The following is a 22974-nucleotide window of genomic DNA, read 5'->3' as shown; positions in this document are numbered from 1 at the left end:
CATTTTCGTTTGTTTACTTGATTTTTGGTGGGTTTTTTTTTTTTTTTTTTTTTTTGCTTGTTTACAACGTATGCTGGAAACCAGGCTGTCTCCTAAGCACTAGATATTTGTTAAGGGATAAAAATATAATTAACACATCATCATGCCATTTTGTTTCTCCTAGAACTTGATAGCACTGTGGAACAAGAAAACAGGGTAAATGAAGTGGATGAAGCATTTAACAGTGATTGTAGTGGTAGGCAGGAAATAATTTGTGATGCTATGGATTCTTCACATTAGTTTTTCAGATGCAGTTTGCCCAGAGGACATTTGAGACAGAGCGTGGAGAATGGGTGGCCCATCACATCAGAGGGTGTAAAAATGGCTGACCTGTCTGAAGTTAACATCACAGAGAATTTATGGTGATTTGTGTCAATCATATCAGGAACCTCACTCCCCAGCAGCCATAGTTGCCCTGGATTTCCCAGTCTTAGCTTGCAGAGCCTAGAAAACTTTACTTTTAATGATATCTATTAGCATGATTCATCCATTCATTTAACAAGTGTTTTTGAGCACGTACCCTATGCCAGTCATTGCCCTCCTGAACTTGTAATGTGACGGGAAAACAGGCAGGAAGACGCTGTCTCAAGTCTAGCTCAAATAAATAAACATTAAGAAAGTTTCAAATAGATTAAAACCTCCATCACCATAGCCACCAATATCTCATAATAAACAGTAGGGATATCATCAGAGAGGGAGAGACTGAAAGTGCAAATCAGTCTTTCCGTCTAAGTAGGAGATGTTTGCCCTTGGTGGTTTCATACAGTTATCTTTCTTCTCCTTGTGAGTTTTTGGCACCTTGTTTACAGCATGACCCATTAGCTCTGGAAAAGCCCCAGATATATCTGATGGCTCCCAAGATGTTAGAACTAAGAATAATTCTCAAATTCTTCCATGTCCAAAAATACTAAGACTAAACATTCCAGCTCAGGTGATGTCAAATGAACTTTAGTTACAGGGCCTGGAATGTATTACTGAAATATTTATTGACTAAGTGAATAACAAAAGGTTCTGAGATAGAAGAGAATGAAGGAAGTTGATAGACGATAAGGGAACATTTTCAGAGGAACAAAGGGGGAATACAGAGTTAGGCAGGCTGGCTGCCTTCATAAATGGGATGCTCCTCACAGTTCATTCCAATTCTCCCAGAGACTCTCTCTTTCAAAACATCCACGACTGTTAGATAAAAGAGAGCTAACAGTTGGAGGACATTAAAGCTGATTACCAATAGATTGCATTAACACGCAAAGCAATTAGGAACCACTGAAGAGTGCCAACATGATAGGTTGATGCTTTGTGTACCTATCAAATTCTGAATCTGTGAAAGTTAACTCCATCTGCAGCCAGCCTTAGACACTGTGATGCATGGCTTCAAAAATGCTATTTGTCAATACCCTTCACTCTGTGCCATCTTCACATGACAAAACTCCAGGCCTGCACCTGTCCAACCAAACGGCTGCCTCCCACTTGCCTAGTCTGCTATGATTGGCCAAGTGCTATAAGCAGAACAGTTTTCTATTGAAGTCACTGTAAATTGATGACTTCTCATCTCATAGGATGTTTAACACTGCCAAATAATCCTCCCGTCTATCTACATTTATCTCTAGCTCCCATTTTCCTCAGCTGTTAGTCCAAAATCTCATTTAAGCACCGTCTGCCATTATTTCCCTCATCATTCTTAGGTGACCAGATGGCTTCCTAGTTCACAAATAAGGTCCATGAGAATTCCCTCACTTTCATTTGCCCATCCTGATATCATAGACATCCCCTCCTTTCGTCTTTCTTCATATTGAGGTGCTCCTTGTTCTATCCATGCTAATCCTGCCCCTGGTATCCTCTCCCCTGGTAAATCACTTCATCAATTAGCTCATCTCTCTCTTATATTTTAGCCTTTTCCTGTTTAGTGGTTGTATATAAGGATGTTCAAATCTCTCCCACTTAAAAAAAAAAAAAGCCCTATAGTCCTTTCATTATCTTAATGCATATTATAAAAATTTCTTTCCAGAAATATTATGCCATTTTAGGAATGTATTATCTTCACTATAAAAGTGACAATGCTAATTGGCTTAAAATTAGTCAATGCATCCTTATTGAATAAAACATAAATTCTCTAATATAGCATACTAGGTTCCTCATTGTCCATCCCCTTCTCAGCTTTCCTCTTCATCTCCCACCCATCTCCCTTAGGCACCCTGTGAATCACTGAGCTATCTCACCCAACATTCATTATCACCACTCTGCGTTTACAATATGTTCTGCTCTTCCTAGAATATAACCCAGGTTATGAAATAGTGGTCTTGGGCAATTCTCCTCAGAAGGAAACACTGGTTAAAGCAGCAATCTGACTGTAGAAGAGTTTTAAAGTGATCCTATAAACAAAGGTAATTACTAAAACTTTGTAAACAGGTGAGTGATATTGGGTTTCAATGTAGATCAGTCTATGCGACAATAGATGTAAATAGGGCAATGATGCAGAAGGGTAACACCAGTGACAAGTTTGCTAAGGTTGCCCAAGTGAGAGCTGATGGGGGCCTGAAGTAGAGTCATAGCAGTCGAAACGTGGCCTCAAAAAGGCCCAAGGAATAATACTACAGAGGTCAGGGTTAAAAGAGGAGAATGCATTGTCACAGACCAAGAGTGTAGAGGGTCCAGAATGAGGATCCATGATCCCAGCATCAAATACCATTGAGGACCAAAAATGGGGCAAGTGAATTTGTTAACTAAGGAACCATTTTTAACCTAAACAGCAACAGCTATAACAGAATAGGAGCAGAAACAAGAATACAGAATTGAAGAGTGAACGGGAGACAGGGAGTGATTTGGTGAGTTACGAGTCCTGTCCAAGAAGTTTCAATAGAAGGGAAGTGAAAGAGACTAAACAAGTCTGGAAGCTCTATAGTGTCAAAGTGTTGGTGAGGGTGAGAAACAGATGTGTATATTTACAGGCTGAAGGGAGTTGAAAGCTTTGTCTTAAAAGATCAGATAGTAAATATTTTAGGCTTAGAGACCACAAGGTCTCTGTTGCAACTATTCCACTCTGCTGCCGTAGCACAAAGCAGCCAGAAACAAAATGTGAACTAAGGGGTGGAGCTGTGTTACCATAAAACTTTATTTACAAAAAAGGGTGGAAGCAGGCCCTCTGGTCGTAGTTTGCTGTCCGCTAAGTGACCCCAGGAAGACAGAGGGGTTGGGATCAAGGACAAAGCTTGGCCCTAAAACAAGAGGAAAAGGGAATAATCATGTACACCTGTCGATAGAGGCTGGCTTAGCATTAAAAATTTGAACACTGGGGCCAGCCCGATGGCACAGTGGTTAAGTTCGCATGTTCCGCTTCTTGGTGGCCCGGGGTTCGCTGGTTCGGATCCCAGGTGCAGCCGTGGCACCGCTTGGCAAAAGCTATGCTGTGGTAGGCATCCCATGTATAAAGTAGAGGAAGATGGGCATGGAAATTAGCTCAGGACCAGAGTTCATCAGAAAAAGAGGAGGATTGGCAGTAGTTAGCTCAGGGCTAATCTTCCTAAAAAAAAAAAAAAACTTGAACACTTAGTTAAAATATCAGTTCAATCTTTTAAAATTATAAAGAGATATATCCTAAAAGTGAACCGAGTTATTTCTACAATGGTTCTTTATGAGATTCGAAAGAAAGCAACATTTACTTGTATTGAAACAATTTGGATATTTTGGATTCTCAACCATGATCCATCTAGTATCAACTCTTAGAAACTGAAACCGCCTTGATGATGGCAGCACTGCCTCCCCCATGCCTGCTGCCCGAACTTCGTAGAACACAAACTCATCACTGCCTGCTCGCAAGGGAAGGTCTGATTTAAAAGGATCGTAGTATTCTCTTTCAACCCTAGATCTACAGATATCTTCCCTGAAAAGCTGATTGTGGAATCCTGGCTTATTTCCATGACTAAAGCCATGTGATTAAGTTCCTATAGGCTTTAGATAATCACCCAAGCTTTTTGATTCTTATAATCAGGTCAGAGCTTCAATCAATGAAGCTCTTCTAACACTATTGACTGCTTTAAGAATCGAGACAGGATAGCACCTAAAAACAAGACCTGTAGTCAAGCTGAGCAAAAGCCCTTAAGACAGTTTTCTTGGCACAGCTTAAACAATATCACAACGAGGGGCTGGCACGATGTGTATGTTCACATACTAATGCATGATGGGCAGGGGCATATCTGTAGGGCAAGGTGGGGCGAGTCTATATGTTATTGATTTTCTAATAATTGCAATAGTCTCACTGAGACAGATATACTAATCGCCATCGTCATAATTAAGCTGTCTGGGCTGCAACAGCTTTTCTGACCCAGTCAAAATTTGCTAGGTGAGTTATTTTGCCGACTTAAATGACGTGAATGGTATTGTTAATTCCTCCTACAAACATGTCTTTCAAGGCACTTTCTTTCTCCTCGGTAAAAACAAAGAAAATGTGAAAACTGGTTGGATAATAGTGTCCTTTGCCCCCCCCACCCACTCACCCACCCACCCCCCGTCAATAAAGCTGTCTTATTTGGGGCGGAGAAGCAGGGCGGTGGATAGTTGGTGGCAAAGATCAGTGATGCTAGAGTTAAAAAAGTGTTCTAGTGCCTGTCAGGGGAGACATTGAAGACTTTAACTCGTCTCTAAGACTGTTCTGCTGAATGGCTCTGGGGAAAAGCTGTAGGCAGCCCTTCTCTGCTGTGGATGGGAGAAAAATAAAAATGGAAGAAAAATGTGTTAGGAAGCAAAGAGGTGAGGGGGTGGGAGGAACAGGCAAACAACATATAAATCTCTAGGTGGTGTTGTGGATTGATAGATAGCACTTCAACCTGAAGCATTTCTCAAAACCCCACACATGCAGTTTCACCAAAGAAATGTAAACCCTTCAGGAATAGAAGAAAAGCAGAAAAAACAGCAAGGAGCCTAATGGTGAAAAAGGAAAGAGAGTTCTTTGGACCAATTTCAGCTGGTCAAAATGACATTACAGAAAAGCCCAGGAGCTCTTGAATTCCCACAAGGTCCAGGTAAAGTCTCATCCTTCCGGCACTTTGTTTCGTTTGTTGAAAAGTTGAGTCACAGCCCTGCTGGGAATAGAATCTGTCCCAGAAAACAACACAATAACAAATGTTATCGCCAGTCCACTAAATCACATGCCAGGAAAACCTTGACTTACTCTGAAGTTGTATTTCCTCAGTGCTCGGAATCTGAACCTGGCTCCAAGCATCCATGTGATGGTGAGTGATCTCCCTAAAATCCTCTGCAGAGGCAGGAAGCCATGAAGCCCTTGAAGCATTTTAAAAGTTCACGCTCCACTGGGATGAGATACCAAAATCACAGCTCAAAATGAAAACCTCCACTGGAACCAAAATAACTTGTTCATTCCCACCTACAAAACTTCATATGGCATCTCTGGATGCCACTCCATGATTTTTCTATAACTAATAGCTTGCATTCCTAAGCCACTTATATTTTACCCAAGTGATTTTACATAGCATCACATTTATACACTTTTTCTCTTTCAAGAGTTGCTATGCTTATGTGTGATCTATATTTTGCAGGCTATTCAAGCACATAACCACAAAACAAAATGTTTTTAATTCTCTCCTACTATTCTTTGAGAAATCAAGCATCCTGCAAATGCATGAGAAAATGTTCTAGGAATCAGTATAGAATGTTTTCACGTGTAAACCAAGAATTCATTCATTCTCTTGGCCACCACCATTTTCCTGTCCTCCAGCTTTAGGTCTCTATTGTTTATGTCTTGTGTAGCCAACATCAAAGTGGTAGCCATGCTGCCTCAGTTCTCCAAAAGTATGACCACCATCACTGCTGACCGTGACCTCCATCGCTGCTGATCATGACCTCCATCACCGCCTACTTCAGCCATAGGCACTGTTCTTTCAGTTGCTCTTGCCAGCATCAGAAATGATGCAGAAGTCCATGCCATAATTATGCCTAATATTAGAGCCCCTCCACTAACTCCACCACCGCTGTCCCCCATGCTACAGATGCTGGTGTAACTGCTGTCAAGGCAGCAACCATTGCAGGCAATACTGCTGCCAATGCTGGGATTATGACTACTGTCCTTCTGAGGTCCAACGTTGATCTTGTCATGGCTCTGGTGATAGCACCAATGAAAAGTTTCTTTTGAACCTCGAACTGTCTCCTATTGTCTCTCTGTTATGGTAGACCCAAGGCAAGTTTCCTTAGTGGTGGACTGATAGTTGGCTCCAACACCAACCTAGTTGCTCCAGCAAAAACTCTAGGACACATCCTTGAGAACACTTTCCCTCACCCCACATCCAAAACATCGTTAAGGTTACTAACTACTTCCAAGTCATATCCAGAATCCAACTACTTCCCTCCATTTCTGTCCCTACAACTCTGATTCAAGTCATGATCACCTGTAGTCTAAACTTTGAAATAACCTCTGAACTGATCTCCCTGCTTCCATTCTTGCCTTCCTACAATCTGTTCTTCGCATGTCAGCTAGAGAGCAAATTTCATAAATATAACTCAGACCATATCACCCCCTTGCTTAGAGCCCATCAATGTTTCCCTGCCTTACTCTAGCTTCTGAAGCTCTGTGTTACGTGCCCCAGCTAACCTCTCCACCTTCACACCATTCTTGACTTCACCAATGTGTCTTCAGCCACTTTGGCCTTCTCTCTGTTCCCCAAATACACCAAGCTCTTTCATCCTGAGAGTCTTTGCACTAGCTATTTCTTTTTGCTTAAAATGCTTCCCCCAATATTTGTGTGGCTCACTTTACCTCAGAGAACTGTTCCCTGATCAGACAATCCAAAGAAGCTTCCCCATCATTGTCTTTTTATTGGATTTTAATTCACCGAAAAGCACTTATCACTCTATTTTTCTTGCTTATCCAATTGTTTATTTGGTTGATGTTTGTGTAAATTGATGTCACATAAATATGTTATGAAACAAAATCATCAACCACAAAGTCTATAGGAGCATCTAAAGAGTCTACTTCGGAGAAAAACTACCCTGATTCCCCAAAAGGTCACAAAACCAGTAGGTAAAATGTCCAGTCCCAGAGAATATGAAAATTTAGCAGTTCAATCATTGGAGAGGATGTAGAGAAAAGGGAAGCCCTACACTTCTGGTGGGAAAGCAAACTGGTGCAGCCACTATGGAACATAGTAGAGAGATTTCTCAAAAAATTAAAAATAGACATACCATATGATCCAGCTATTCTACTACTGGGCATTTATCCAAAGAACATGAAAATGTGAATGCATAAAGAGCTATGCATCCCTATGTTCATCACAGCATTATTTACAATAGCCAAGACATGGAAGCAACCCAAGTGCCCATCAACAGATAAATGGATAAAGAAGATGTGGCATATAGATATAATGTGTGCATATAGATACAATGGAATACTACTCAGCCATATAAAAAGACAAAATCATCCCATTTGCAACAATATGGATGGACCTTGAGGATATCGTGCTAAGTGAAATAAGTCAGACAGAGAAAGACAAATACCATATGATTTCACTCATATGTGGAAGATAAACAAACACATAGGAAAGGAGAACAGATTGGTAGTTACCAGAGGGGAAGAAAGTAGGGGGAGGGCAAAAGAGGTACATATACATGGTGACAGATAAAAACTAGACTCTTGGAGGTGAACACAATGCAGTCTATAGAGAAACTGAAATATAATAATGTACATCTGATACTTACACAATACACATATTATAAGCCAATATGATCTCAATAAGAAAATTTTTAAAAATGTCTCTGACCAACTTAAACCAGCTGCAGGCAGGAATTCCACAGCAGGAAAGGGAGGCCTGGGCAGGCTCTGTCTTTGCTCATTAGTTCCTCATCCCCCATTACCGTTCCTTCCTCTCTCTCCTTCTAGCTACAACTTCCAGCCCTTTCCTTGGTTGAGTAAGAGAGGAGAGAAATAAAATGGGGAAAATTTTCCAAGACTGGCACCAGTGTCATCTGGCATTGGCTTCCTCTGGCCCTGGCAGATATTTTAAGTTCTCTCTTTCTCTCCTGGGCACATCTAGGAAGTTTTCAAAACCACAACCACCCCCATCTATGGAAATCTCTCCCCTGAAGTTCCCTGACATAAATATTCACCCTCCCTCTGAATACCACTGAGGCCCCTTTGGCCCCGAGTCTTAAGCACTAGACCTTCAATCAGATTCTTTCGATCGGGGTGTCATGATTCCCCCGGAGGTCCTTAACACTCCCCTAGATGGGTCAGTCTCTAGGGGGCCATTTGGGACTCAAGCAGTTCTATACCACTTGCTCTCTCTCTCCTTTTTACACTGGATGACGGTAGTTATGGTTCTTACCACCTTCTTTAAAATCCTATGTAGGGGGTCTAGCACCTCCCTTTGAAATGTGAGAGTACTTGAAACATCTGATCATGGGCTCAGCCAAAGATAGTTTACATATTTTTTCACTCATCAAAATATGCAGATTCTATTAGTCAGTCTTTCTATGAAACATTTTCCAAAAGTATTAGTATGTCACTCTTCTTAGTATCGGTTTAGGCTTTGAAAAGAATAGGGAATATGTAAATAGTCTAGAATATGCAGTCCAGCCTTTTGAACAGTCACGCACATGGCAAGTCTAAATTAATGAGGTTGCAGAAAAAAATGTTGATTTGCTTCATTTGGCAATGAATGTAGTCCATGAGTCCATGAAAAAGAATATATTTTTTATAAATATTTCAACATTCTTATTTTAAAGGTTTATAATATACCCCAATGGAGCGGAGAGTTGATATCAGCATCCAGATAAAAGTGAAGAATGAACTGTTAAAGATACTCAATCCCCCATTTTCATAGACCCTGGTTTGCTTGTTCATGCCATTTGTGATAACATGCAGACCTCACAAGTCTCATTTGGAGAGGGACTCTGCAAATTCCCAAATACTCACCTCCAGAGGAATTCGGGTTCCCCAGTAAAAATCCCTTATTAACCCCCACCACTTCTGAGAGTTGGCCAGGGAAACATTAAACTTTTAGTGCCAGAATTAATGCTAGATTACAGTCACACGGGGATTTCCCTCCTGATTTATGATGCCATGTAGCACAGTAAAAGAAAATCTTCCCTCCTCTTGAGTCAGTTGAAAACTTCTAATTCTCTTTTACTCATGACACATCTTTCTGGGATGGGGAAGGCAGTGAAAGCAAAGCAAAAAAAACCAAAAGGCATCTGACAACGCCTTTGATGTAAATCCCAGGTATTCTCTTTCTTCTCCAAATCAGCCTAGATTATCATTATGAAGAAAAGTCAGAATTGCACATAAAACAAAAACCCTAGCAGAGAGAAACTAGCTCACATCCTCTGACAAATTAGAACAAAGCCATGAAGGTCTTCTGCCTCCCACACAAGGAAGAGAAAATCCGAAAGAAATTGTATCTAGTATTTTTAAAACACCCCGGTAGAACTTAAATTAATGAAAGTTTAAAAATAATCCTTCATCGTAGATGGAATGGCTTCTTTACTTATAGCTATGTGGTCTTGAACCTATTTCCCCGGATGTGAAGTAGAACAGTATTATTTACTACTTACAAATGATTTAAAGTTTGAATGATTCAAGATATAATGATTTGAGATTAGGTTTTAGAGGACACATGACTTTAATAGGCCAGAAAAATTTATTTTTTTGGCAGAAGATTTTTTTTAACCCGCCTTCAAACTGGGTTTTACTCATCCTTCTAGTTCAGAGACTCTTCATGAACATGTCTTATTTAGAATAGTAACCCAAAGGAGATTCTATAGCCTCATTTCACAATTCCTATCGTTGTTCTTTATCTGCAGCATCACTTCTTTATAAACACCTATATAGACATCTATATATTAGACCTTAGAAGCTATAAGATCCTATTTACTTGGTTGACTCCATCTCCCATCTCAAGAAAATGACCCAAGAACATAACATGCATAGCACCGCTTGCTTATGGCAATCTTATTTATGTGATCATTTTTATATAAAACACCAATGTTGTCTCTCACGGGTAAAATGAAAGACATTTGTTTTTTGTGTCTAATACCCTTTTTAGAATAAAATAAGAGGAAAAAGAAAATCAATGCTTCAGACTAATTTGCTAAATAACTTTTAGCTGTCTAGGAGAAACAGCCCGGAGGCCAACCCCTTCACCTGGCGCGTTCAGAATCTCATTGCAAATGACTGTGCCTGCGAATCAGAATCTGGCTGCTGAGCACGATCCAGTCTGCAGGCTGTGGAGCTCTGAAGAGACCGGCTACAAAGGCATTGATTAGGAAGAAGTTTCTGGAGGACAGTTAAGCCTTTGCCATGTTGTTAATAAGCCTTTTCCTATGGAGTGACTAGAGAGCATGCAAGAATGCCTGCAAGCCCCAATAAGTTGTCAAACATTAAGGCCACATGGGTAAATTCACCCTGTTTACCTTGCTTGATATAAAGCCTGAGGAGGGCCAGGCAACAGCCATAAATTCAAATAAGCTTTTAAAGCCGTCTCCATTGATCACTACATAAAAAGACACAGAGCAATTGTATAATCACCCCACACAGGTAACTAAATATATTGCCCTTTCCAAATTCACTGATGTAAAACACGGAGCTTTTTCTCCCCAGCTAATGTTTGAGAGCAGCTTTATATTGCTTTCTTGTGAACTTAATACCCAGCAAATAAATGATAGTTCTGGAAGCAGCTCCTTGGGTCAGATAGTAACATGTATACAATGAAATCTGCTTGTGGAAAAATAACTATTACAAGTGAAGTGGAATTAAAGCCTTGGTTGCACTTCAGTCTCAAACGTAATTAAATTTTTCTATGAAGGTCAAAGAAAACAAGATTTTCTCCTAAATTGCTTGTCCTCATGTCATATTAAAATATATAAACTTGACTCATAAGGTGACACAAACTGGGGCAATGAATGACACATAGAATATTTGTGAATTCACAAACTGTTAATTAACTCCTGAACCTACACACAAACAAGGGCCAATGTGGTAATGAGAAACAGAAATTACCATCATATCTAACTGGGAAAGTAAGTAGATGCTAGGTACCAATAGTACTTTCCTAGCGTGAATATTGTATGTGACAACATGGGGCCAACGTAAAGTTGAAGTCAGAATTTAAACTCTGGATTTTATCCTTTGCTCTACAGTCATGTGCACAACTTCTATAACCACAAGAACAATACTATTATTCCATTCTTTCACTGAGATAATGTAAAAGGGGAAAAAAATAATTCCAAACTCAATGACATTTCCAAATGATTACATTTTGTCATATGACTGGCAACAGAGAAATAGGCATCCCCAGAAATCTGATCAGCTTTAACAGCTTTCTTTTGTTTCAGTTTCTCCATCTTTTCAGTGAGTAGGGGCTTCACAATGGTTGCTGTTCAGTCTTGACTACTGTAGCCGCCCCTGACGCAGGAAGGGTTAATAATCACTGGAAAAGGCTTGCCAACAAACTGCGACCGGGAGGTGAGAAGGCCGGTCAGCCAATGATGGGTAAGACCTCCAGGGAGAGGCAACCTAAGCCAGGCATCGGTCGCCTGGGGGCACAGATGGAGACACGATATCGATATCGGGAGCAGGAGGAGACGTTGCCTAGGAGGCCTTGCCTGCTCTGAGATAAAAATATACGAGCACAGCAAAAACATGGTAATACCAAAACAGAGGCCGAGGGAGGCCTCCTTGAGAAATCACTAAGAATTCTTGGCATTTGCTGATTACTTCATCCAGAACACCTGTGTATGTTTAACAGATGTAAGCTATGTACATATTGAAACGCTGGTTATAATAAACTCAGAGTGGCCATCAGCCCTCTCCACATCTATCCTGATGTGTACATTGGATTGCGACACCGACAACTATATTATTCATGTCTAATATAAGGTATAAGTATAGGAGTTTAGTCCTTCTATCTTAGCATATTTTAAATGAATAACATTTTATTTCTAAGATATATAGCCAGTTGCTAAAGAATTCTGAATATACTTGCATAAAAGTCATAAATGAACTTTTAAGAATCTGATACTTTCATAGTAGACTAAGACGTCAAAGACTGTTCTTCCTCTGCTACCTTGAAAGACATACATGGTGGATTCAGTTTGATTTTTATAGACATTAGATACACATTCAATAGTCTTTCCCACAAGCAGAAGCATAGTGTGTGACTAGCCAGAAGGGGTAGAATTACGGGCTGAGATTGGCTTGCAGGGGCTGGTGAGAACCAAAACACTGGGTGACATGAGCCTTGCTACTCACAGTGTGATCCCAGAACCAGTCGCATCAGCTGCTCCTGGGAACTTGTTTGAAACGCGGAATCTCAGGCTCTGCCGCAGATCTGCTGAATCAGAATCTGCATTTTAACAACATCGCAGGGTGATTTGTGCGCCTAAGGTTTGAGAAGCCCTGGACTAGAGCTGGGAGAACTCAGTGCTGTGAATTCAGTTCAGGAGCCAGTAGCGAATAGAGAAGGGAAAGAACCAAAGTCAAGGGCAGGGAGACCAGATATAAAAACAAACCAAAGACCAAAGAGGCATGAGTGAGGTCAGAAACAGGAGCCTAGAATAAGGGTCTAAAACAGGATGAGGACCAGAAAAGAAGATTGGGATGGAGTTTGGTATAAATTTCAGGTGGACAATTTATATAATGCCAATAAAATTCCAAGATTATTGCTCAGGGTGGATAACCTAACCTGTAACTTAAACTATAAAATCAGTAGAGCTGACTTACAATGGATGATAACTACAACTTGTTACCGTCTATGTCCCCAAGAACTCCATCCTTTATCACTTTGGGATCCCTAAACAGAAACAGGTTGGTTTTTCACTGAACCTTCATAATTTCCTACTAATTTAACACAATATTTATTTAAAAATTAATCTTCTGTGTTAACAAAGTTAGACTGTGCAAGAAAGAATATTTTTGACCATGAGACTTTCGGTTTATGCAAAGCCTCCTGAGTTGGCCAGCTCATGGGCAATTTAATCTAGTGAGCAACACAAGAAATACCAGATGTGAGACCTACAAGGATAGTCATCGACTTAAATTCTCACAGTCCTATGAGTTAAATCTTTTACACCTGAAGAAGTTATGAAAAAATAATAACAATTTTTTTAAGTCTGATAGAACTAAGACAGTGTCCAAAGCTTGTGTTCTTAGCCACTAGACTGCACAAAAATAAAGGCAAGATAAAAATAGCCTGCTTGTCAATTTAGATATCTCCCGTGTGTCACACAATGTAGGAAAAGCAGTTATTTCTAAAGTCACCAGAAAGCTCACAATAGTGGACATTGTGCCTGTAACATAATGAAGAACCTCAGTAGATTTCTAAATTTCATCTGCAGAACTTTATATCTCCTGAGGATCCAATGAGATGCTAAAATCTTTTTGAAACTTGGAAAACCTGTATCCATGTGCATATGCACGTATAAAATGGCATCATTGCTAATACACGAGATCCAAAGTTCTGTTTACCGTGCTTCACATTCTATCCATAGGACTGCTTATCACAGTGCCTGACATAGAGCAGAACAGCAGGCTCTCACTAACTCTTTATTGAGTAATTAGGACTATGATTATGATTGTTAACACTGAAAGCTGAACTCAGAGACTCCTACCAAAGATGTTAACTTTCGTGTTTGCTGTGAATTTTTCTTAGATCAAGATGTTAACTCCTGGTTGTGAAAATATCAAAGAATTTTGCTATTTCTTCACATCAAAAATAATGGCCATAAACACATGAAAACTGCAGGCTCACCCAAAAGATGAATACCAAATTCAAGAAAGAGCTGGCAGCCAAATTTGTCCATATTTGGGGAGTAATATAGAATTGAAATTCTCCCCCAAGGAGAAATTCGATACGGCTTGTAAGCTATTACAGGAAATTGCTGCCGTAGCATCTCCGATTACAGATTAAGTATCCATCATTTAGCAAGACAGAAATGACGCCAAACTTACACTAATATATCAAATGATGTAAATTCTATTTTAGATATGTTTAGGCATTTTAGCTTGATTCTCTAATCCTTGTCAAAAAAAATGAATATTTCATGTCTCAAAATTAATATAAATAAATCCATCCCCAGTACTTAGATGTCCTAGCTCCATTAACTATTATTTGCATGCTATTATAGTCTCATGGTCTACAACCCTGAGGGACAACGTCAAATTGAAAGAAAACAAGCTGATATCACACAGCTTGAGAAAATCACTTCCGCTGAGTCCGAAAGTCAGAAGAAATTTAGTTCAGTTTCCCAAACAACACAGGAAACTCTGATGTTCTGAATGATCACAAAGAATCATTTATTGTAAGCATCATAATCAAAAAAGGAAATTCAGTTATGTGCAGTATATTCTACTAAGTTAGTCAAGTGGATGCAAATGCTGTTTTTTTATTTCCATCAACATAAAGAGATTATAAGCTTGAGCACCACTTAATCAAAAAATTCAATGAACCCAAAACTCCTAGTCTCTAAGAATTTTGTTAAGCTTTTGTCAAAAGTCAGAGATAATACAAAAAAGAAGAAAATTAAATAAAATGGCTCAATAACCTTGCAACAATTATACCATACCATACCAGTAAAGGTTTTTTAACTAAATTATCAAAATCTATTTTAAGAACTTAGTTTTTGCCCAAGATCAGAATGTTTTTTGACCTTCTAAATGTCAATTGCTTATCTTGAAGGACACAGAGTCACTTCCGCCTTAAAGAGAAAATGCTAAGATATTTCTAGATAGAGTTGCACAATTTTACAAATGGTCTAATGTGGTTGGCTTCCAAAGTTGATTAGGATAGAGTTCCTCATACAAGTTTTAGCTTATAATCTCATTTCTTCAAGATGTTTTTGCTACCCCATATTCCAACTGCTTTTCTTCAAAAGCTGTGGTAAGATTTCAAAACTTAAGTGAGGAAAATATACCCTCTTTACTAATTAAAATGAAACACACTAGACCCTTGCCATTTATGTCAGATATTTCCTGGAACTTTTCACAATCTTCAAACTTTAAAATATCACTATAGAGAATCAAAACTCTGCATAGAAAGCAGTATAGTTGAGGGCTGGGTTGTCAGCTGGGTTTAATCACTGACTCGCAGCTGACTTTTCCCAATCACCATACCAATCTCAAAGAGTTCATGAGTCAAGTTCATGCCTCAGCAAAATCACAAATTATTTTCTGTCATGGATCTTCAGTTTAATTATGAGGAAATAAAACCAAAAATTTTACCATGCAGATTTCAAAATTATAGAATTCATAGGATACTCTCCAAAGGGAAAATAACAAATGTAAATTCAGGGACCAACTACTCTCTCCAAAGCCATTGGGTAGGTATTAAAAGGATGTCAACAAATCTGTCTAAAGTTTTTAATACAATACCCTAAAAAAAAGAAAGCCAAAACTACAGATCTAGGTAGCTAACAAGTTCTATTAGCAAGTTAAACAGTAGAGTTTATTTCAGTTTAGGGGAGAAAAAGCAATTATCACCTCAAGGAGAATATTTTTCTAGGGAACAGGAATTCAAAAATTCTCACTCAAGAGGGGACTAAACTGATACTCACTCTAAAATTCCTAGCAACATAAATACATTCTCCTGTTTATATGAAGCCTTTGTCATGAGCACTCATTTTAATAAGATATAAATAATAAGCTAAGGGTTTTGAAGACATCTATTTCTGGTAACAGTAGGTAATTTGAGCCAACTCTCCAGCTGAGAACAGCTAAAGAAGCTGGACAAAATAAGTTTTTTAAAGCTGCTTGAAAGCATTCAAGACAATAAAAAATTCTAAAACACAAATGAGGGAAATACAGAGACCCAGGCAGGTCGGTCCTCCTTTGGGGGCTAATTTCACCCTGAGAGCCTTGACTGATTGTGGAGTGAGTGGCTGAGAGACTAAGAGGTTGAGCAAAGCTCTGGATGGTCTCATGGGAGTAGGGAGACAGTGATTGAAGTCCAGGATTCACCATGTGGAAGGTCCTTGGTAAACCCACTTCTTAAGATTGGGACTCTCAAGGGCTAGAACCTACTAATAAATGTGAATTGGAAATGGAAATGGATCTCACAGGAACTGCAGCCTAACTTTGAATCTTATTACTCCCTGAAATTGTATTAAGGTGATCTGAGAGCAAGCGGCTCTAGCTTCTGGAGTGCTGGATCTCTAGGAAGAAATAAATATAAATTCTCTCAAAACGAAAAATGACATCACTCTAAGTATTGAATTATTTATCATACAATATTACAAACATAATGTCAGGCTCAAAATAGAAAATTATCTTGGACATGTGAAGACATGAGGACATGATTGAAAAGCAATAGCAATACAAGAGAAGAGAAACACACTTTTAAAGTCGACAGATTAAGGTTATCCTCCACAAGCTTTAAAATGAATGTTCTTACTCTACAGTAAGAGATAAAACACAAGACTAGAAATTTCAGCAGAGAGCTGAAAATCATAAAAATTGACCAAGTGGAAATTCTAGACAGTACATAATACAATAAAATAGCCAAAATGAAGAACTCAGTGGATCATTCTCCCAGCAGATTAGAGACAGCTGAAGAAAGAATCAGTGAACTGAAATATAAGCCAAATAATATACTCAAAATGCTGCATAAGGAGACAAGACAGAAAATATGAAAAAGAAGATAAAAGACAGTGAAAAGATTTTCTATGCTTCCAACTAAAGTTCAAGAAAAAACCACATGAAAGAATGAGTCAAAGCAATAGTTTAAGAGATAACATCTAGTATATCCCATTACTGATGAAAGACTTTAAATCACAGAATTAAGCTGGAAATGAATATTAATAGAATAACTAGGCTGTCTCCAAATATTTGGAAATTACAAATTACACTTGTACTTATAAATAACCTATAAGTCAAATATAAAACACAATAAAATTAGAAAATATTTAAAGTGACAAATAATGAAAATATGACATATAAAAACTTGTATGCTACAGCTAAAGCAATACTTAGAAAGTAATTTATAACATTACGTGCATAAACTAGTAAAAATAAAGGATGAAAATCAAGGATCTAAACTTAAATTTCAAGAAGTCAGATAAAGAACATAAAGTTAAAACCAACAGTGGAAGGAAGAAAATACTAATGAGAAGAATAAGTTATTAAAATAAAAAGATGAATAAAATTAATAAACCCCTAGTGAAACTGATTGGGAAAAATAAAGAGAATACTCAAATAAATATTAATAGAATTGGAAAGAGAACACCATCATAATTTTTGGAGGCAATAAAATGAAAAAATATTACATTATGTCAATATATTAAACTCTTTAGATGAATAGGCAAATGTTTTAAAAGTTAAATTTATCAAAGTGGCATTTAAAAGAAAACCTGAATAGTTCTACAACTATAAAAGAAATTGAATATACACTCAAATATCTTCCAATAAAGAAAACCACCGTTGATGACATCCTCAGTGAATTCAACCAAATATTCAAGGAAAACTAATGCCAAACACTGTACGAACACTTCCAGAATATGAGAAACAGAAGAATCACTTGAAAGCTCAATTTCTGAAGCAAACATCAGTGACAACAAACCTCACAAAGACATGAATATAAGAGATTATATCTTCAACAAAATATAAGCAAAATAAGTCCAGCAATATATAAAATTTGAATGTATTACAGGAATGTAAAGTTCTTTAACACTCTAAAATCAATGTATTTCATGCAATTAACAGAATAATAAAGTTAATACCGTCATTTCAGGGAATGCCAAATGGCTTTTGATAAAACTTAATATCTATTTTTCATAAAAACTGCATACAGTAACAGATGGAAACTCCCTTAATATTATAAAGAGTATTTTCAAAATTATAAGAACAAATATCATACTTAATGTGAAATGTTGAATTCTTCCATTTTGAGATCAATAAAGAAATAGTGTTCATGCTATCATCACTTAAATTTAACATGGTATTAGAACTCTTAGCCAGGACAGTAGGATAAGAAAAAGAAATATTGTATTTATAAAGACAGAAGTAAAACTATCATTATTTACATAAAATCTAAATATCTATAAATAAATTATTAAAATTGATAAGTGAGTCTAGCAAATCAATTGCATTTGTTATTTCAATATTAACAAAACATAAAATATTAAAGATAAAATTTTCAATAACATCCAAAGTATTAAATGCCTAGGTAGTAAATATAACAGATGCGTAAAACTTCTACACAGAAAATGATAAAACATTATTGAGAGAAATTAAGGAAAACCTAGATAAGGGGATATGCCATGTTTATGGATTGGAAAATGATTGTTCTCCTCAAATTGATCCACAGATCAATGCAATATCTATCAAAATCTCAACAAATTTCTTTTTTGTATGTTGATTTTGACACACTGAATTTAAAATTTAAGTAGAAATGTCAGGAGAATCAAGACACTCCTGGAGAAAAAGAACAATAAGAGAAGGCTTGATCTACTGGATATCAAGATTAACCACAGATTTCACTTAGTTAAGATAGATGATGTTGGTCAAGAATACACAATTTTACCACTGACAATAGAGGGCCAGTAACACATACTTATCTATTTACAATTGATTTATAATAAAGTAGCTCCGTAAACAGTGAGCATAGATTTAGGCAATGCTGGGCCAGTTGGATATCTATACCAAAAAAAAGGTGACCCCCTACTACACATTTGACAAAAAAATCAACTATGAGTACATTATAAATTTAAATTAAAATGCTGAAACAATATAACTTGTAATCATAGTATAGAAGAATGTATTCGTGGCCTCAGGGTAGAGAAAGACAAAAAAGCACCAATCATAAAGAAAAATATTGATAAATTTGAACATTTGTTCATCAAAAGATGTATTAAATGAAAGAAAAGGCAAGTCATAGAGTAGGGGAATACATTTGAGATACATTAAGCAACCAACAGTTCATATCTAGAAGAATCAAAAACTCCTAAATCAATAAGAAAAAGACATTCAAGAGAAAATGTGCAGGAGATTTTAATAGACACTTCAGGAACCAAATGGCTAATAAGTTTATGAAATGCTGTTCAACTTCAATAGGAACCAGGGAAGTGCAAATTAAAACCCCGGTGAGACAATTCTACACATCTGTTGGATGGCTAAAATTAAAATACCAACTATACCACATGGGCCAAGCATGTCTACTCATACACTGCTCCTGGGAGTGTAAATTGGTATAACTACTGTATTAGTTTTCTTTGCTGCATAACAAATTACCCCAAACTCAACTGCTTAAAGCAGCACACAGTTATCACAGTTTCTGTAGGTCAGATTATCTCACAGTTTCTGTAGATCTGATGCAGTTTTGCTGAGTTCTCTGCTCAGAATCTCAGAAGGCTGTCACTAAGTTGTCAGCCAGGCTGCATTTTTATCAGGAGTCCTGACTGGGGAAGAATCTTCCAAATCATTCAGGTTGTAGGCAGAATTCATTTCCTTATACACTGAGGTCCACATTTTCTGGCTGGTTGTCAGCTAGGGACCACTCTCAGCTCGTAGGCACTACCCAGAGTTCCTTGCCACATGTTCTCTCTATAGGCCTTCTCAAAACATGGCGGCATATTTCGTCAAGACTAGCAAGGGAGTCTCTTGCTCCAGTCTGTCCAGACAGAGTTTTATATAAGACAACGCAGCCATGACAGTGACATCCTATTACCTTTTCTATATAACATAATCTACTCAAGGAAATGCCATTTGCCATACTCCATTGATTAAAAGCAAGTCATAGATTCTGCTCACACTCAAGGGAAGAAGATTACACAAAGCCATGGACACCAGGAAGTGGAATATATTAGGAGTTCCCCTAGAGCCTGTCCACTAAACTATTTTGGAAAATACATTGATGATACCCACAAAAGCTGAACCCAAACCCTTTGACCCAGCAATTCTATTCTTGGATATAAAAAAAACATAAGCGCATACAAAAGACATATGCAAGGATATTCATACTCAAAAACAGGAAATAATCCAAAGATCCATCAAGTAGAATAGATGAATAGATTGGTATAGTCACATAAATTCTACACAACGAAAATGAACAAAACAACATAGATAAATCTCACAAACTTTTCATATTGAGATGAACCAGACACAAAAGAAAACATATTATATGGCTCTGTTTTTGAGAAGTTAAAAGTAAAGAAAAATGCAGGCTTGGGAGTAAAACAATAAAAGCAAGAAAGGGATTAGTACAAAAATCAAGAAAATGGCCACCATTGGGGAGGTTAATGATTGAGAGTGGGTCTCAGGAGACCCCTGGAGCTTTGTCTATATGCTATATTTTGAACCACTTGGTGTTTACTCAAGCGTTTTCTTTATTCTAGAACATTGAGCTGTGCATCCTTGGTTTGGGCAATTTTCTGGATATATGTATGCTTCATTTCACAAGTTTAAAAAAGCTTGAAAGGACCATATTACAGTGCAAGTATTTTCTAATTCCCAAAACTTGAAGATAAACTCCATTAGAACAGTACTTTTCCATTTTCACCACTACAATATTCTCTGCGCCTAAAACAGTTACAAAAAATACTGTTGAATAAGTGAATGAATCAAAGAATAAATCAATCCAATATCTGTGTTCTAGCTTGATCTACCATTTTCTAGGTTTGCCACATTGAGCAAGATTCCCCACTTTGTGTATCTCATCTTCATTTGCAAAATTAGCAAGTATCTACTCTATAAATTTTACCAGGCTGTGGAGGGGTTTAAATGAAACACTTAAATCTTACGCAACAACTTTTATAAAGGAAAAAATAAATTATTTTTAACAGAAGGGTTCACATACAACACCTCCATTATTCAGAATGGTTGAAGAATGAAGAAAATCTTCCTTGCTTAATACTATACTTTATAACTGAGTGATGTTCTCAAATAGATTAGGTGTTTTCCTGCCTTGTAGGAGACCATGCTGCATAGAATTTTCTTATGATCAAGAACAGCGAAGTGCCTTGGCTATTATATTAATTTTCTATTGCTGCATAACAAATTACCATACACTTGCAGCATAAAATAACACACCAGCTCCCAGTTCTGTAGGTCAGAAGTCTGGCGTGGCATGGCTGGTTCTCTGCTTAGGGCTCACAGGTTGTAATCAAGATGTCAGTCAGGCTGAGTTTTCATCTGGAGGTTTTGAGGAAAAATCTGTTTTCAAGCTATTCTCTTTGTAGGCAGAATTTAATCCCTTGCTTTTGTAGGACTAAGGTCTCCATTTCCTTACTGGCTATTTGTGGGGGCTGCTTTCAGCTCCTGGAGGCTGCCCACATTCCTTGCCATGTGATCCTCTCCATCTTCAAATCAGCAATGGGGCATCAAATTCTTCTCATGCTTCAAACCTCTGACTTCCTCTTTTTCTGCCACTAGCTATGAAAACTCTGCTTTTAAATGGCTCATGTGATTAGATCAGGCCACTGGATAAATCTCATCTTAACATCAACTGTGGCATGTAACATAACATAACCGTAGGAGTAAAATCCCTCATATTCCCCATCCCAGGGGTTTTACGCAAGGCATGAACACCAGTAGAGTGGAAATCTTAGAGGACATCTTGGAATCTTGCATGCCACAGGTGTTCTCATCAATGATTAGGTCACATTAACTAAAGAAACTGAAAGATGGACTGAGTGCTTTCGAAGTTGTTTAATAAACACTCCACTTAAAAAGCAAACCATTGATACCAACTTAATTTCTTGTCCTTTTGGTAGCTCTGCTACAGTGATTTTCATACTTACGGATTACAACCTATTAGTGGGTCATAAAATCAGTTTAGTGGGTTGCAACCAACTTATTTTTGAATTGAAATAATAAAACAGAAGAAAAAGGAAATACAATGGAGCAATTTAGTGTGACCTTGAACGTGATCAAGAGTTCATCTGAAATCTGGAAATCAATCCAAAAACGTCTCAGGTGGGAGAAAACTCTTTATAATCATGTTGTTTTCAGTTATAACATATATGCATGCATCCAAGGAGATATACATAGTGGTCAGAAAGCTTTGAACCCCACCATTCTAGATTATAGAGAACTCTATCATTGACGTGCAATCAATGCTTTTTCTCTATTCAATAAGTAGTATCCTTAGGGTCAAGTTTAACATCATTTGCACTATTCTGGAAAATACACTCAAGAGTCCTAAAATTCTGTGGTTCTGTAGCATTCATTTCTCCTAGAAAAATAAAATAAGTGATTTCTTATTCATTATTACACAACTTTTGCACTCTCAGTGTTCATCTCCTTTTGCATCAGCCAGGAGAATCTTCAAGACCCACCCGTATCTGGGACTCTTTAAATGCATTGAGTTTAACTTATCCTTAAATTACTGTAATCAGTATACGTTTGCATATAATTTCTTCATTTTCTGAAGGACATTTGTCATTAGTGGTAGGTCCTTTGGATCCAAGTGTTCCCACTGGCCTGTCTGTCAATAGAAATCTGAGTACCAGCCTAATTCCTCACACAATCGCAGCCAAGGTAATTCACCTGACAGTTACTGAGTGCTTCCGCATATATCAACGTGGGGCTCAGCGCTGGAGATTCAAAGATAAATAAAACTAGCCCCTGTGCTGAAAGTATTTATATATTTCCAACCTTGGAATATACTGTCAATGTTCTTTTTATTTATTTTTTTAAATTTCTTCTCCTTATTCAAACTGTTTGCTTTCCTCTCAAAGCTACTTGTGTTTCACTGAATATACTGTCTTCTACTTTATTCCCGTGTAGGGTAAATTTGTGTTTTAACCAAATGATCAAGATATTTTCATTCACCAAATTCTCCCAATCTGTGTTATGTGCACTTGTAGTACAGATTGTAAAAATTAATGAACATCACCATTATTTTCCAAAATACTAGCAAGTAACTGACCAGTTTTTTGTATGTCACAAAAAGGAAGAGCAACCAGCACTCTCTCCACATCCATCAGAAAAGGGTTGTGGTGGTCAAT

The sequence above is a fragment of the Equus asinus genome, chromosome 24 (genome assembly GCF_041296235.1).
Source record: "Equus asinus isolate D_3611 breed Donkey chromosome 24, EquAss-T2T_v2, whole genome shotgun sequence".
NCBI lineage: Eukaryota > Metazoa > Chordata > Mammalia > Perissodactyla > Equidae > Equus > Equus asinus.
The sequence above is the reverse complement of the archived record's forward strand: the minus strand, read 5'-3'. Positions refer to the sequence as shown.